Source organism: Heteronotia binoei, chromosome 3 (assembly GCF_032191835.1).
Source record: "Heteronotia binoei isolate CCM8104 ecotype False Entrance Well chromosome 3, APGP_CSIRO_Hbin_v1, whole genome shotgun sequence".
Classification (NCBI taxonomy): domain Eukaryota; kingdom Metazoa; phylum Chordata; class Lepidosauria; order Squamata; family Gekkonidae; genus Heteronotia; species Heteronotia binoei.
In genome coordinates, this window is record NC_083225.1 from 39,577,755 (window position 1) to 39,593,143 (window position 15,389).

A 15,389-nucleotide genomic window follows, 5' to 3' on the forward strand; every position below is an offset into this window, starting at 1 on the left:
CAACAGGGGTTGACTTGTTCTGTGTCTGACATTTTTGCAATAACAGCTATCATCAAACACATTTGGCACCACTTTAGCTTACACGTAGATAACTTGAAACTCCAGGAAGTCTTGTACCATAACCATTTGAGCATTTTTGAAGTACATGGCTGTTGCCTTAGAAATTCTATGGGAGTGAAGAGCCCTTTCTTCACTTCCTTCTTCAGCTCATTCCCTTAAGCCGTCTTCACTGCTCTGGAACTGTCTGATGTCTTCCAGGCATTGTGATCCTTAGATAACATATCCTGCAATACTGTTGTATGGCCCTTGCGGGGTATTCATTAAAAAGGTAAACAGTGTCAATCTGAAAAGGAACGTGTTATCATGACGCATGATGTAGCTGGTTTGGGGTTTTTTTTAAACAATGCCTGCTGGTGGCCAGATTGAGTCTGATTTCTGTTATCTGAAAACTGACATGCAAGAAAAAAAGATCTGCTTTACCTTACCAGAAAACAGATTAAAGTACAAAGACCATCTACTTCAATAATTCCAGAGCAGTTGAAAATACTCTGTTTTATTTTGTTGTAAACTGCCTCGGAGACTTTTTAGGTTAAATGTGGCCTTTAAAGGAACTGAACAATAGCAGAAATCTTGTGTCACCATGAAAAAATTAAAAATGTATTTCAGCATTAGGTTCTGAGGACTAAAGTTCATCAGATGCTGTGAGGAAATCCAGTCATTTTATATAGGAGATTTGGAAAACGGGGGATGTACCTCATTAGTATGGTTAAGCAAATAAATAAAATTCAGACCTAATCAGGAAAAACACGAAGTCCATTCACTAGTTACACCAAGTTCACTAATTTATGTTTTATTCACTAATGTATGTTGGAGTGTAAATGGTCTCTGTATTTTTCATGATGCCAGGAATTATTTAGATAGTATATGAAAATTACAGTTGTCATTCTGCTTATTTGGCAATGCTATCAGAATAAGGGTGACAAAAGATGCTAAATGAACAGGAGCGCCCCATATCACTTATAACTTAAGACTTTTGATCTTAATTGAAAAGGTGCTAACAAAATGTGTCACTTCTACTGTTTTGTTAGGGTGGAGGTAAAGGGAACCCTCAGGGTAAGCTCTCACTTCAGGGGTCAGCTGGTTTTAATAATAAAGTAAACACCCTTTCTTTATCTCGCATTCCCAAAGTACTTCCACATTCCTGCATTTTTTCCTCCTTGTTGAACCTCATCTTCTCTGTTGCATCATATCCAAACATCCTCTTTTGCTCAAGAAGAGAAACTGCAGACCAAGCCACACCTAACTGCCAAATCCAAACATCTTGAGTTATCATGATACCCGCAGGGATGCTTTTCCTTCCATTCGACTCTCCTTTCTTCTGCTGACACAAACTCACATTTCCTGTGATAGCAGCACTTGGGCATTCTAGGATCTATTGCCAACCAGTGTGGAGTTTACAAGAAGCAGCAGGACTCAAGCCATGCCTTTCCTTTGCTGCACCTTTGATCTCATGCTTGAATACTTTCGCCTCAAATGTGATGTAAGTTTCTGGCAATGACTTAAGTCGGCCACTTAAGAACATGGAAGAAACCCCGGAATTCTTTAAGGAACATAATAGCAAAAGATGTTAAGGCAGTACTTCTTCCGTTCCACCATAACCTTTCCATTACATTATTATTGTGTCATTTTGTTGCAGCTGTTTTGGTTTTTTGTGTGTGACTTGCTCCGCCCATTTGGTGTAGTGGTTAAGTGTGCAGACTCTTATCTGGGAGAACCAGGTTTGATTCTTCACTCTGGTGATTCATCACTTCTTCATTTTGGTGCTAATATCGATGGTCAAAGCAGGGCCCCTGGAGATTATCATAACAGTCTGGTAGGTTTCTATGGGAGTAGGTAGGCCTTCAGGTATTAAATTATAATAGGCAAGTTCAGTAGGGGTTGGAAAGTACAAGGAAGACGGGGCAAACTAGTGAGCACTGTGAGGTACTATAGTGGCCCTTTCACAAATACTAAATAACGCACTTTCAATAGACTTTGCAACTGGATTTTACTGTGTGAAATGGCAAATCCACTTGCAAATGGTCACTGATATGGATTGAAGCTGCATTATATAGCTTGCGTGAAAGCGCCCTAGTAAGTGGAGTTCTACCCAAACCAACCTCTCACATGTTATTGGCTCAAAGGGAGTGAGACCAGGAGGAAACTGCAGGCACTAAAAGCCTCGAAAGCCCAAAACTCACCAGGTGAGGAGGTGAAGATGTTGTTGGGGGTTTCATTGGCACTCCTTTAAGGTGTACATATTTGCAGAGAAGAGCAAAGACCAGCTGTAACCAAGCTCATGTTTGAGGCCAGGGTTGAATTGCCCAAGCAAAGAAGTCAGGGAAGACAATTGTTTCTTAGGCTTTACCTTAGGAACAGATAACCCACTCTGATAAAAGGAGAGAGAAGTCAGATAATCAGGGTTTGTTCGGCTTTTTTTTTTTTTACATCTCAGATGAGTTGAACAATCAAAGGCAGTTTAATCAAGTGCAGGGTCTTTGGCCTTCATGACAGGATAGCGGAGCAATAAATTATGTTAAATCATATTGCATTACATTGGAATAGATGCAGTCCTATTATTCCATATAGGATGTTACAGGAAGGGACTAATTTGAGACTGGGCCTCCTTGGGCTAAACATAATTTCAATTGCAAGATTATTTCTTGCAAAACTTGAAGAGAGTGCCTCTGAGTGTATGCAGAAGAATCGATCAATCTGCATCCAGGCATCTGGGCTCTCTTTTTAGAAATGTAAACATTTGTGTATTGCTTGCCATAGACCTAATCTATGATTAAGAGTCTGTTATCATGCATTGAATGTTATTCTTTACTGGAAAATAGTTGACTTGAAACAGGTTTTGAAGAGCTGTTAAAAGGGGGCAGCCTATTTCCTGGGGGGGGGGGTATTTCCTGGGGTGTTTCTAAACACAAGCCTGGCCTTTATTGTGGATATTATTATTGCATAGGTTTATGAGAGACCCCAGAATGCTGAAATCCTCATTAGAGGATATGCCAAGATTTCTTCCCTTCCTTTTCTTTACCCTCCTGTTGGGAACCCAAGGGCATATTTAGATGACAAAATGCAAATAGCTTCTGTGGCAGGCCTTTCTGCCATCTGAGGGGACTCATGCAGCCTCCCTTGATTTTGGGGAACCAGATTTGATTTAAACGATAAACCTTCCTCTTAGTTACCACCAATGTTCCCTCTAAGCTGCAGAGTCCTGTGAGCAAAAATTCTGCTTTGTGAGCTACTGGAATTAAAGTTGAACAAGCAGGAGTCAAGTTGCACTTTTAAGACCAACCAATTTTTATTTAGAACAAAAGCTTACGTTCTAAATAAAAATTGGTTGGTCTTAAAGGTGCCACTTGACTCTTGCTTTGTTCAACTGCTTGGATCTATCTACATGGAATTAAAGTTGTGAGCTACTGGCATTAAAGTTGTGAGCTACTGCATAAATTATTGTGTTCTGGGGCCATTTTTCCTGAGCTAAAACAAAAATCTGTGAGCTGGAGGCTAAAAATCTGTGAGCTAGATCACACTAATTCAGCTTAGAGGGAACACTGGCTACCATGTAGGGATGCCAGCCTCCAGGAGGAACCTGGGGATCCCCAGAGCTGCACCTCATCTCCAGACTACAGAGATCAGTTTCCCCTGAAGAAAATGGACACTTGGAAGGGTGGACTCTCTATGGTTTTTACCCTGTTGAGGTCCCTGTCCTCCCCAGGCTCCATCCCCAAATCTCCAGGAGTGATGCTCACTCTGGCCCCCATCCACTTGGGCCATACATTATGCCCCAAATGCATTCCACACCTAGGTCAACTTGCAAGAACAGTTAATGAGCACAGGTGATGCCTGACTTGGGAATGTTCAGTCTGGAGACGAGGAGGCTGAGGAGGAACATGATCGCTCTCTTGAAGTCTTCAAAGGGCTGTCTCATAGAGGAGGGCAGGGAGCTGTTCCTGTTGGCAGCAGAGGAGAGGACTCACAATAATGTGTTTAAATTAAGGGTGAGAAGAGTGGCTGGATATTAGGAAAACCTTTATTACCGTTAGAGCAGGGCCGCATTAACAATTAGGCCAACTAGGCACCGGCCTATGGGCCCCCACACCTTTAGGGGCCCCAGGCTGGCTCCCCACCCCACCCCCGGTTTTCTCCTGCTTGCAGCCCTCCCAGCCTACATGGGCAGCCAGCAACTGAGCTGCTCTTTACTCGACTTGCCTGGTGTGGCTGCTGCTGGCTTCATTGCCAAGTTTGCCTCTCTCTGGCTCTCCTCCACAGCTTTGTCAAAGGGGCTTTTAAGAAGGTGCCTGCAGGATGAAGTGGGGGCTGCGAGCAGTGGGGCGAGTGCTCCAACTCTGAGATATTTTGCAAGGGGCCCCCTGAGATTTTGACTGCCTATAGTAGGCCTCCACAGGATTTAATCCAGCACTTAGAGTTGGTCAACAGTGGAGTCAGCTACCTAGGGAGGTGGTGAACTCCCCCTCAATGGCAGCCTTTAAGCAGCCGGGATGCTCACTAGGCCAGGGGTGGCCAACGGTAGCTCTCCAGATGTTTTTTTGCCTACAACTCCCATCAGCCCCAGCCATTGGCCATGCTGGCTGGGGCTGATGGGAGTTGTAGGCAAAAAAACATCTGGAGAGCTACTGTTGGCCACCCGTGCTCTAGGCGATCCTGCATTGAGCAGGGGGTTGGACTAGGTGGCCTGTATGGCCCCTCCCCACTCTGATTCTATGGTTCTGATACATGTTGTGCTAACACAACACCTCTGAGGCCAAAAGTCTAAGGTAGTTCATTCTCACTTTAGCCAATCTAGCTATTAGTGTAAACATGTGCTAACTGACTGAAGTTGAACTCCATCTCTAATGTGGATTAGTCCAGCAGACAATCTAGAGAATGCTAAATCCATTTTCCCCCTCACAGACCAATGGAATCCCACTAATTTAATTACCCAAGGCTCATGGCACAGTTGTATTTACATTCTTATTAAGCTGAGGTCTGGAAAACAAGTAGATATTGCTGCACAATGGATATCAATGTAGCAGCCATGGTGGTGATGGGGAATTAATCCAGTTAACCCAGATGTCCAAGATATCCTGACTTGAATGTAGGTTCACATGTATAGAAAATCACCGTTGAACTCAACAGAGTCCTAGTTATACCTGAGGATGTGCATATATGATATAGGAATTGGCAGATCGTGTGCATGCTTCCTGCAATTCCATTTCGTCTTGGGTGAGAGGGAACAGGAAGGTGTGACAAGTGTTAGTTGTTCAAGCTTCCTTCATGGCTAACAGCCAATCCAGAAACTGAGGACAAGCACACTGAAACATGTAAGCCAGCAGTGAGAGAAAGGCTGAAAAGGGTTGTCAAGTGACCTGTGTGCATGCAACAGCTGACTGCGACATATTAAAAACCAACAGCAGCACCCTCAAATGGTGGTCTTGTTTAAAAAGCCTTTAAGGGTGCGGTCAGACAAGCGCTTTGATCTGTTGTCACTGCTTCCTCCCGACGGATTTAAAATGTTCGTCCATACAGCCACATCTGTCCTCCACACATCGGCCACCCATCCTCACCACCTGCTTTCCCAACACCAGATTAAAGTTAGATGCTTTTTGTTTGAGCCAGACTCACTGCACACTTCTGAAGTCTGATCTCTCTGTAGTGCACTTCAGCCCTTTAGGAGGTCTAACTTCCACGCTCTGGCCAGCATTTTTTCCTGCTGTTAACAGTGTGCGCATAGCTGCATATTCCCCCAACAGCAAATAAGTGGTTATGTGCAGATGCAGAGCAGACTTTAAAAAAAAAACAAAAAGCTGCCCACCCACCCTCTGTGGTGGCTGCACAGAGCCACGACTGCACTCAGCCATAGGGTGAGGTGGGATTAGGGTGGTGTGCAGTGTTCCCTCCAAGATGAGTTCGTGTGAGCTAACTCACAGATATTTAGCCTGCAGCTCACAGATTTTTGTCTTCGCCCAGGAAGGATGACCCCAGAGCACACTAATTTATTCAGTAGCTCACAGCTTTCATGCCAGTAACTCACAAAGTAGAATTTTTGCTCACAAGACTCTGAAGCTTAAAGGGAGCACTGGTGGTGTGTGTGATCACATTTCTCCAGAACAAATAGTTCCAGAGAAATTAGAGGTGCAGCCAAGCCTATAGTCTGAGTCAGGCTGTGAGTCAGGCCCAGCATCAACATAACTTGAAATGGGGCAGCAGCCAGGGGATCCAGGAGTTCTGGTGGGGCCCTCTGCCACTGGACTATATAACTCCCCTCCTGTCCAGTCCACCCACCCTTTCTCCACCCACTTCCTTGGAAGCACTCTGACATCTGTGCTCCCAACCCTATGCGCTGCCCAGTATTGTCAGGGAAGAGGCATGAGGGTGGTACATCTGTGAGTACAGGTGATGTGAGAAAGCTCCTGAGGGAATGACGCAAGGATGCTCAGGCATTTTGGTCACAGAGTAGAAAGGCAGGCATGAGAGAGAGGCCTGGTGGTAGGCAGAGGAGAGGAAGGAGCCCTGGACAGAGAACTCCCCCCCCCCCAAAAAAAAATCTGAAACTGTCCCTGCTAAGAATGCTCAGTGCTTCGATATATTGCTAGATGTCAGACTGCATGAGACATGCTTAACTGCTGTCGTTACAATGCTTCCTTTTGTGTAATGCCCGTAAATGTTTGACAGTCATTAGAAAGACGTCCAAGAAAAGACTTCCCTTCTGCGCATGAAAAATCCTCGTGATGCACGTAACACTGAGCTCTCTCACAAACGCAGTATGCAGGGACTCCAGAATGGTTCCTTTCAAGCTACATCCCTTCAGGCTCTTTTATCAAAGAACACTGGAGCCTTTGTGTTGTTTGGCTCTTCACACATTATTAACTGAGGGTTAATAGAGAGTAGAGGGTCTATTGTCCCTGCTGTTTGTCATTTATCTCCTACCACCACCACCGTTCATTCAGATCTTTGCCTAATTCAGCCAGAAGACAAATAAATTAAAATATTGAAGAGGGAGCCGTGATTGTTTCTTAATCTGGAAATTAATTTAGGACTGATAAATGCCAATTACTCCTTGCCATAATAAATTCACTTACTTTGGCAGCAATCCTAACAACACATTCCTGGAAATAATCCTTATGGAATAAAATGGGATTTATTTCTGAGCAGGCCTGATTTGAGTTGCTCCCCCACGACGAGATCCTATGCTGAGTTATTTCAGTTTTAGGGCTTAAGAGCGGAGTGATTCTGCAAAGGATTGTGCTGTGGAGATCTGGACAGTGTGGTTTTCAGAATGTCCTATTGTGAGCCTTCCTGGGGCAGAATAGATATATTAAAAAGTCTGGATCAGGGGTGGCCTGATCCAGGAAAGAAGGAAGGAAGGCCTGATCCAGGAAGGAAGGAACTTTAACTTTAAATGCATTCTCCAAGCCACTGGCTGGCTTGGCTTGAAGAAGTGATTTAAAGAGGCAAATGTCTTCTCCAAGCAGGCCAATGGGGTGGTGGGGACTTCGAGAGCCACTCAATGTGTGTAAAAGAGCCACATGTGGATCCTGATTTGCAGTTTGGCCACCCTGGTCTGGATCAACCACTCCCAGACTTTTTAATAATGGAGGTGGGGGACAATTACAGTTAGGAAAGGTTTGGTCTCATTCTTTGTTCCAGTAGGTCAAAGAGAAAACAAGTTAACAAGTATCTACAAGAGAGCTTTGCCAGCTGTGGGTTGGGAAATTCCTGGAGATTTAAGGGTTGGGCTTGGGGAGGGTGGGGTTTGGAAAGGGGAGGGGCCTCAATGGACATAATCCCATGAAACCCACCATCCAAAGTAGCCATTTTCTCCAGGAGAACTAACCTCTTTAGTCTAGAGAACAGCTGTAATTACAGGAGATATCCAGGCCTCGCCTGGAGGTCGGCAGCCCCTTCGCAACTTGCATTAAATGAATCACAGAGTGACAAAATGGAAAGGCAACATTTGAAAAAGACAGTGGCCTACCCTATTGACTCCTTCCAATTGCCTTCACACCCCAACATTGCATTGCAGGGGCTGACACTGAGAAGTAGTTGATGCTTACTGTTCTCAGTGTGGAAGCCGTGGACGCAGAGTGGGCTCTTCCCCACGCCATTTTGGCAAGTGCTTGAACGCAGGAACCACATGAGCAAGGCCAATTGTCATGTTCCTTCTAAATGAGACTTTTCTAAATCTGTTAATGTTTTTCCTAAATACTATAAAAATGCTCTGTGAGCGACGATAGCATTGCCAGATCCTCCCTGGCTGCAGACGGGGGAGGGGGAGGGTAAGGTTGCCACATCCAGGTTGGGAAGCTCCAGATTTGGGGATGGAGTCTGGCAAGGACTTCAGCAGGGTAGAATGCCATCGGATCGATTTTCTCCAGGGGAACTGATCTCGGTAGTCTGGAGATGAGCTGTAATTCCTGGGGATCCCCAGGTCCCACATGAAGGCCGGCATCCCTGAGTGATGACCATATCAGCTGAAAAGAGGTTACAATCTGTGAGCCCCAGGGCTTTTTTTCTGGGGAAACAGGGCCGGCTCTTCTACTAGGCAAACTAGCCGCTTGCCTGGGGCACCAAATTGGGCGCTCCCACCTTTTGGTTAAAAATTTCCCCTTCCTTCCCTAATCACTGCTGTCTTCCCCTCTTGCCTTACTGCCGCTTCTCCCTGCCTCCTTCCCCTTCCTCTCTGCCCCAATTGCTGCTTCTCCCCCCCCGTTGCCGCCACTTCTCCCCACCTCCTTCCCCACCCCAATTGCTGTTGTCTTCCCCCCATTGCCTTGCCACAGCTTCTCCCCACATCCTTCGCCACCCCAATCGCTGTTGTCTTCACCCCATTTCCTTGCTGCCGCTTCTCCCCATATCCTTCTCCTCCCCAATCACTGCTGTCTTCCCCCCATTGCCTTGCCGCCACTTCTCCCCACCTCCTTCCCCTCCCCAATCGCTGCTGCCTTCCCCCCATTGCCTTGCCACCACTTCTCCCCACATTCTTCCCCACCCCAATCACTGCTGTCTTCCCCCCATTGCCTTGCCGCCACTTCTCCCCACCTCCTTTCCCCTCCCCAATCGTTGATGTCTTCCCCATATTGCCTTGCCACCGCTTCTCCCCACATCCTTCCCCACCCCAATTACTGCTGTCTTCCCCCCCATTGCCTTGCCACAGCTTCTCCCCACATCCTTCGCACCCCAATCGCTGTTGTCTTCACCCCATTTCCTTGCTTCCGCTTCTCCCCATATCCTTCTCCTCCCCAATCGCTGCTGTCTTCCCCCCATTGCCTTGCCGCCACTTCTCCCCACCTCCTTCCCCTCCCCAATCGCTGCTGCCTTCCCCCCATTGCCTTGCCACCGCTTCTCCCCACATTCTTCCCCACCCCAATCGCTGCTGTCTTCCCCCCATTGCCTTGCTGCCGCTTCTCCCCACCTCCTTCCCCTCCCCAATCGCTGCTGTCTTCCCCTTTGCTGCTGCTTCTCCCTGCCGCTGGGCTGTGAAGGGGTGACAGGGAGAGTGGGGATGGGGGGCAGCGGCAGGGGGTGACAGGTGGCAAAGCTGCAGGCTTAGGGCCAGCCCTGCAGGAAAACACAGCAGAACCGAGTCCTGGAATCTCTTTGTGGAAACAAAATTCTCAAAAAATGTTTAAAAGTTCATGAGCGGCACCTGTGTGTTTCTCCTTTGTTTCCTTATTGAGAGTTGCAGCACCTCTTTTTCTAGGGAAAAAACCCCTGATAAACTCTATAAACGGAAGCAATCGGAAAAATGATGTTTGTGTTTTGTGCTCGGCAGCTGAGCAATGGTAAAGTATGACAAGTCTAACAATTGCAAATGAAAATTCTAATTGAGCCAGGGGTAAATACAGGAAATATGCTAAATTTGGGAAACCAAGGACAAACGTCTTGTTAGCACTTAATTAGTGTGGTCGGTAGATCCCTGGTTTCCCCACAGGCCTCATCCTGGGGTTCTCAATTCTAAAGGTGATCTTATTATCTATATTCTGTTACCTTCAAGTTTCCTTTTCCCATATAACTTAATTACAATATCTCAGAAATGAAAACTTTAACTCGGTGAGACATTTAAGTGCCCCCACGGGGATGTGTGTAAGAATGAAAGAGAGAAGCTCATAGGCAAACTGCTGCTTCCAGCCAGCTAGCCTGTATATCATTTTGCACAAAGACTCACCTCTTTCTGTTTGTAAATGAATTGAAAAAGGTCTCTTCTTGCAAGCATATAGTCAGCACTAGACTTGTCAATGTGAAGACGACGTGTGCCCTTCTGAAGCCACGCACTCTTTCGGTGTTCATACATCAAGAGGTAGTCAATGGGCTAGACCGGGAATGGCCAAACCTAACATAACAGCCACATAGAATAAACATCAGATGCTTGAGAGCAGGAAGGAAGGAAGAAAGAAAGGAAGGAAAGAAGGAAGGAAGGAAGGAAAATAGATGAGGAGGGAGGGAAAGTTGGAAAGAAAACAACTTTAACTTTAAATGCATTCTCCAAGCCACAAGGTAGTCAATGGGCTAGACCGGGAGTGGCCAAACCTAACATAACGGCCACATAGAATAAACGTCAGATGCTTGAGGGAGGGAAGGAAGGAAGGAAGGAAGGAAGGAAGGAAGGAAGGAAAATAGATGAGGAGGGAGGGAAAGTTGGAAAGAAAGCAACTTTAACTTTAAATGCATTCTCCAAGTCACCTTGGCTTGGAAAAGTGATTTAAAGAGATAAATGCCTTCTCCAACCTGGCTGAAATGGGGGTGGGCTTCAAGAGCCACACAATATGTGTGAAAGCGCCGCATGTGGCTCCCAAGCCACAGTTTGGCCAGCTCTGAACTAGACACATCCTTTGCATGGAATTGTTGACCATAAAACTTAAAAATTTTCTGCTGAAATGCTGTAATTTTTGCAGGAGAGGGTGTTGGTGAGGAACTGCACACTGTTTGCTAACTACTGAACATCCCAAACTTTCTTTTTATAAATAAACTTTTCATTTAGGGTTATTCAGTTTAAAAATTGAAACACATGTTGTTACCAGTACACCAGCAAGGAGAAGAGAAGCATGGATGGCATAGGAAGTCCTTTTTTACTCTTAATTTCTAAATCATTTATGTAGTTTGATTTTTGCGGCCTTTGTATTTGTGGCCTGTAAGTTTTACAGAATTAATTAGAGAAGTTCTGATTAGAACAGCTCTGCATCTACTGGTAGTACGAAGGTAAAAACTGGAACGTCAGTCAGAATACATCTTAGAGAAATGTTCAAAAAAAATATCCTCAGGTCAATCCCTGAGGATTCTTGTTTGACTGGCAAAGCTATTTTGTTAGCATCTGATAAAGTTGTTTGAACTCTGGAAGCCTAGTGCTGGGAAAGACATCCGATGAATTCTTTGGACATGTCATTTGAAGCACTCGAAGATATATATATTTACCGAGTAGCTTATGCATTCTGAAAAATTATCTTTCCTACTGAATTTATGTAGGCCCGGGGCTTTTTTTGAACAGGAACGCAGTTCCGGCTGGCTTGGTGTCAGGGGGTGTGGCCTAATATGCAAATTAGTTCCTGTTGAGCTTTTTCTACAAAAAAAGCCCTGTGTAGGCCTGGTCACAAATGCATATACCTGTTTGCAAGTTCACTTTACAAATGAAACCAGGTGTCAGTAGTAGTAAATGTGGGGTTTCATTCACCTATAGCTGTACACAGGTTCAATAGAAAGTGAGAAATACTCAACACAGGTATAAAGAACAACCAAGCCTACACAATACACAAATTGCACATGCATTCATTGTAATTTCTGAACAGGGCTTCTGTGCATGACATTTGGGCTTTACCTTTACCCAAACCAAGAAAGGAAAAGGAAAGGTCCTCTGTGCAAGCACCAGTCGTTTCCGACTCTGGGGTGACATTGCTTTTCACGTTTTCACAGCAGACTTTTTACAGGGTGGTTTGCCATTGCTTTCCCCAGTCATCTACACTTTCCCTCCAGCAAGCTGGGTACTCATTTTACCGACCTCGGAAGGATGGAAGGCTGAGTCAACCTGGAGCCAGCTATCTGAAAACCCAGCTTCCACCGGGGATCGAACTCAGGTCTTGAGTACAGCTTAGGACTGCAGAACTGCAGCTTTAACAAAGCAGGCTTTAAATGTCATTCTGTCCCAAGGAATCCTGGGAACTAGGAATCTCTAACAAAGGCTGCTGAGCATCGTCACCAAACTACAGTTCCCAGAACTTTAGGAAGTCATAATAGTTAAGGTTAGGAGGCACTTGGAGGAGGAGGAGGACGATATTGGATTTATATCCCACCCTCCACTCTGAATCTCAGAGTGGATCATAATTTCATTTATCTCCCTTCCACACAACAAACACCTTGTGAGGTAGGTGGGGCTGAGAGAGGTCTCACAGACACTGCCCTTTCAAGGACAACCTCTGAGAGAACCATGGCTGACCCAAGGCCATTCCAGCAGTTGCAAGTGGAGGAGTGGGGAAACAAACCCAGTTCTCCCAGATTAGAGTCTACACACTTAACCACTACACCAAACTGGCTCTCTAGATTTGGGAGGGAGTGAAATGGTTACTTCCTATCTCCTTTGGCAAAAAAGTCACACAACCAGGGTTTTTGATATGCCATGTGGTGTTTTGATTATTGTATTTTACACACTTTTCTGGTGCCACATTGACAAGCCTGTGTTCAAAAGCTAATTTAATTTGTTTTAGAAATGTGTTTTAGAAATGTCTTTTCATGATCCCAAAGCTGAGGCCCAAACTGTTATGTTTCTCTCTCAACAAAAGCCCAAAGAATAAGGTAACACCTACAATGTGATGAAAGGTATTAAATTGCTTTTGTTTTGGATTTTTTCTTCTAATCTCTGATAAAAAGACATTAACCAGCTACAAACATCTGGATTAATAATGTATTTAACCAATCAGACATTTCTTGGAGTGATTGCTATAGCTGGTTACCCACAGCGTCAAATACATTGTGTGCTTCCTGGTACTTCAAAAGGTGTAGCACAGTTTGGGCAGTGTATTCATTCACATTTCTACAAATGTTATGAAAAAAAACAAACCATGTTGATCTATAATTCATACAGGTGATTTTGTCCATTGACTCATTTATTTAATTACAGATTTTCAAATAAGGTAGCTTTGAATGAAATTGCCACATAAGGCAAACAGCAGTTTGCATTATTTGTGTTGAACTTTTGTTTTTAATCACCAAGGGGCAGGATAGGGGAACAGTACAGCAAATTTAAGCACTTATAAATGCAATTGATTTCAGTGTGAGAAAACTGTACATGTGCTTAACTCTTCCACTAAAATCAATGGGAGTTTAATTGCTATATGGTGGCAGAACTCAATCCTACCTCTCTTTATAATTAAAATAATTATATGAAAGGTTTGTTGTTGGTGGTAGAAATGTTCCTAACTGACAATACCAAAGTGTCTCACACCCACTCTATGTGAATGAATTACTCCTTTCATTGGCTCTAGTTTTACACTGGTTAGTGGCCTAGGGTTGCCAGCCTCCAGGTGGGGCCTGGATATCTCCCGCTTTTAAAACTGATCTCCAGTAGGCAGAGATCAATTCCCCTGCAGAAAATAGTAAATACAACTGGAACTGGTGTGAAGATAAGCAATATAAGATAACCACCAGAAACAATAAAACTTTCATGCCAAGTGTGTAAATATGTGTTTTTAGTGAAGTTAAACAAAAACAGAACTAAGGAACACTGAACATTCTTGAAATTTTTCCCACGAAGTCTTTCAACAGTCACAAAGAATGATAGCCTCTTCAAATAGGACTTATTGAAGACGTGGGTGAAGTCTTTCATTTCTTATCATACCACTCGTAATGGTGAGGAGAGAATAAGGAACCGCCTTTAAAAGGAGTCCTCACGGTTTCAATAGTTAGTTCTTCCTCAGCCTTTCTCCCAACGTTACATGGAGCCACAGGTCTACTCTTTACACCATGGATCCACGCATGGTGCTTGGCGTGAAAGTTTCCCCTGGAGAAAATGGCTGCTTTGAAGGGTACAACCTATGGCATTGCCCCATGCTAAGGCCCCTCCCCTCCCCCCCCCACCCTCTCCCAGATCCACTCCCAAAGTCTCCAGCTATTTCCCAACACAGACCTGGCAACCCTATTAGTCTCTAATTCTATTACTGCCCTGCATTGTATTGTAAAATTAGGCCTAGTTATTCTAAGTTTCATGAACCTGAAGAAGTGAACTCTAACAAAATGTTATGCTGAAAATTGTTTCCCGCCTTTAAGGTACTATTTGATTCCTGTATGATTTTGCTACAGCAGACTAACACGACTAGCCCTTTGGAATTAAAATTAGACCTCTTTTAACTCTTTCTCTACATACTATCACCTAATTTCAAACTACTGCAAATGTATTGCATTGCTTTCTGTCCTTGATTATTTCTCAATATATTGTGTTAAGCATCTGGATTAAGAATATATTTAACATTATATTCCAACTTTTAACCTGTTTTACTATGCAGATTTGTAGGATGAGCAAAAATAATCCTTACTAAGTGTATATAAAATAATGAGACAGAATGCCTGTTACTTCCAATCTTCCTTTGGAATATTCAACCGCTGCAAAAAAAAAAAATTAGGTATGTTCTAAGCAATTAGCACACCTGAAAAAATTGTGTGGAAATGGATATGTAAGTAAGCAAATGTTTATAGGATCGTAACCCCAATTACAATGTTTGGATATACCATAATCCCAAAATTCCTCAGAATCTATTTCATTCTGAGAAGATCAGTAATGGTGGACAGAACAATCATCCCTGACAGATAGGTTTCTACAACAAAAAATATTTCCCCTAGAATGCACAGATGGAAAGTTTGAGAAGGTCTACCTTAAAAGACAATACAAAATCATTTGCAACTTGTGAAGGTTTTATAGAAGATTCATGTGGGTTTCTCAGCAGAATAATGTAAAAATTTGAATCCAGTAATGGTGGGGGGGACGGGGGGACCAGAACTGATAAGAAATTGCTGTTTACAAATGTTTTAACTATTCAATAGGACAATTGCTTTTGGTTATTTACCAAAATGGATATTTATGCTGTATGCTTATTTTCACAGCCCCTAGCCTAGAATTTCTGCTGAGTTAAGCACACAAAGAGTGCCACCTAGTGCTTCATATTGGCATGACAACATATCATAAAATGGAATTAATGATTCTTCTTTCACTAAGCAATAGTGGGAAATCATATTGAAACTGAACTATTATTTCTCTTGGTGCAATAAGAATAAGCGGATCCACAAGGACCTTTGTAGTTGTCTGACATATGACTGAATAAAACAAAAAAGCAAAGGCAAAGCTCCAAACTAGTGTTCAAAAG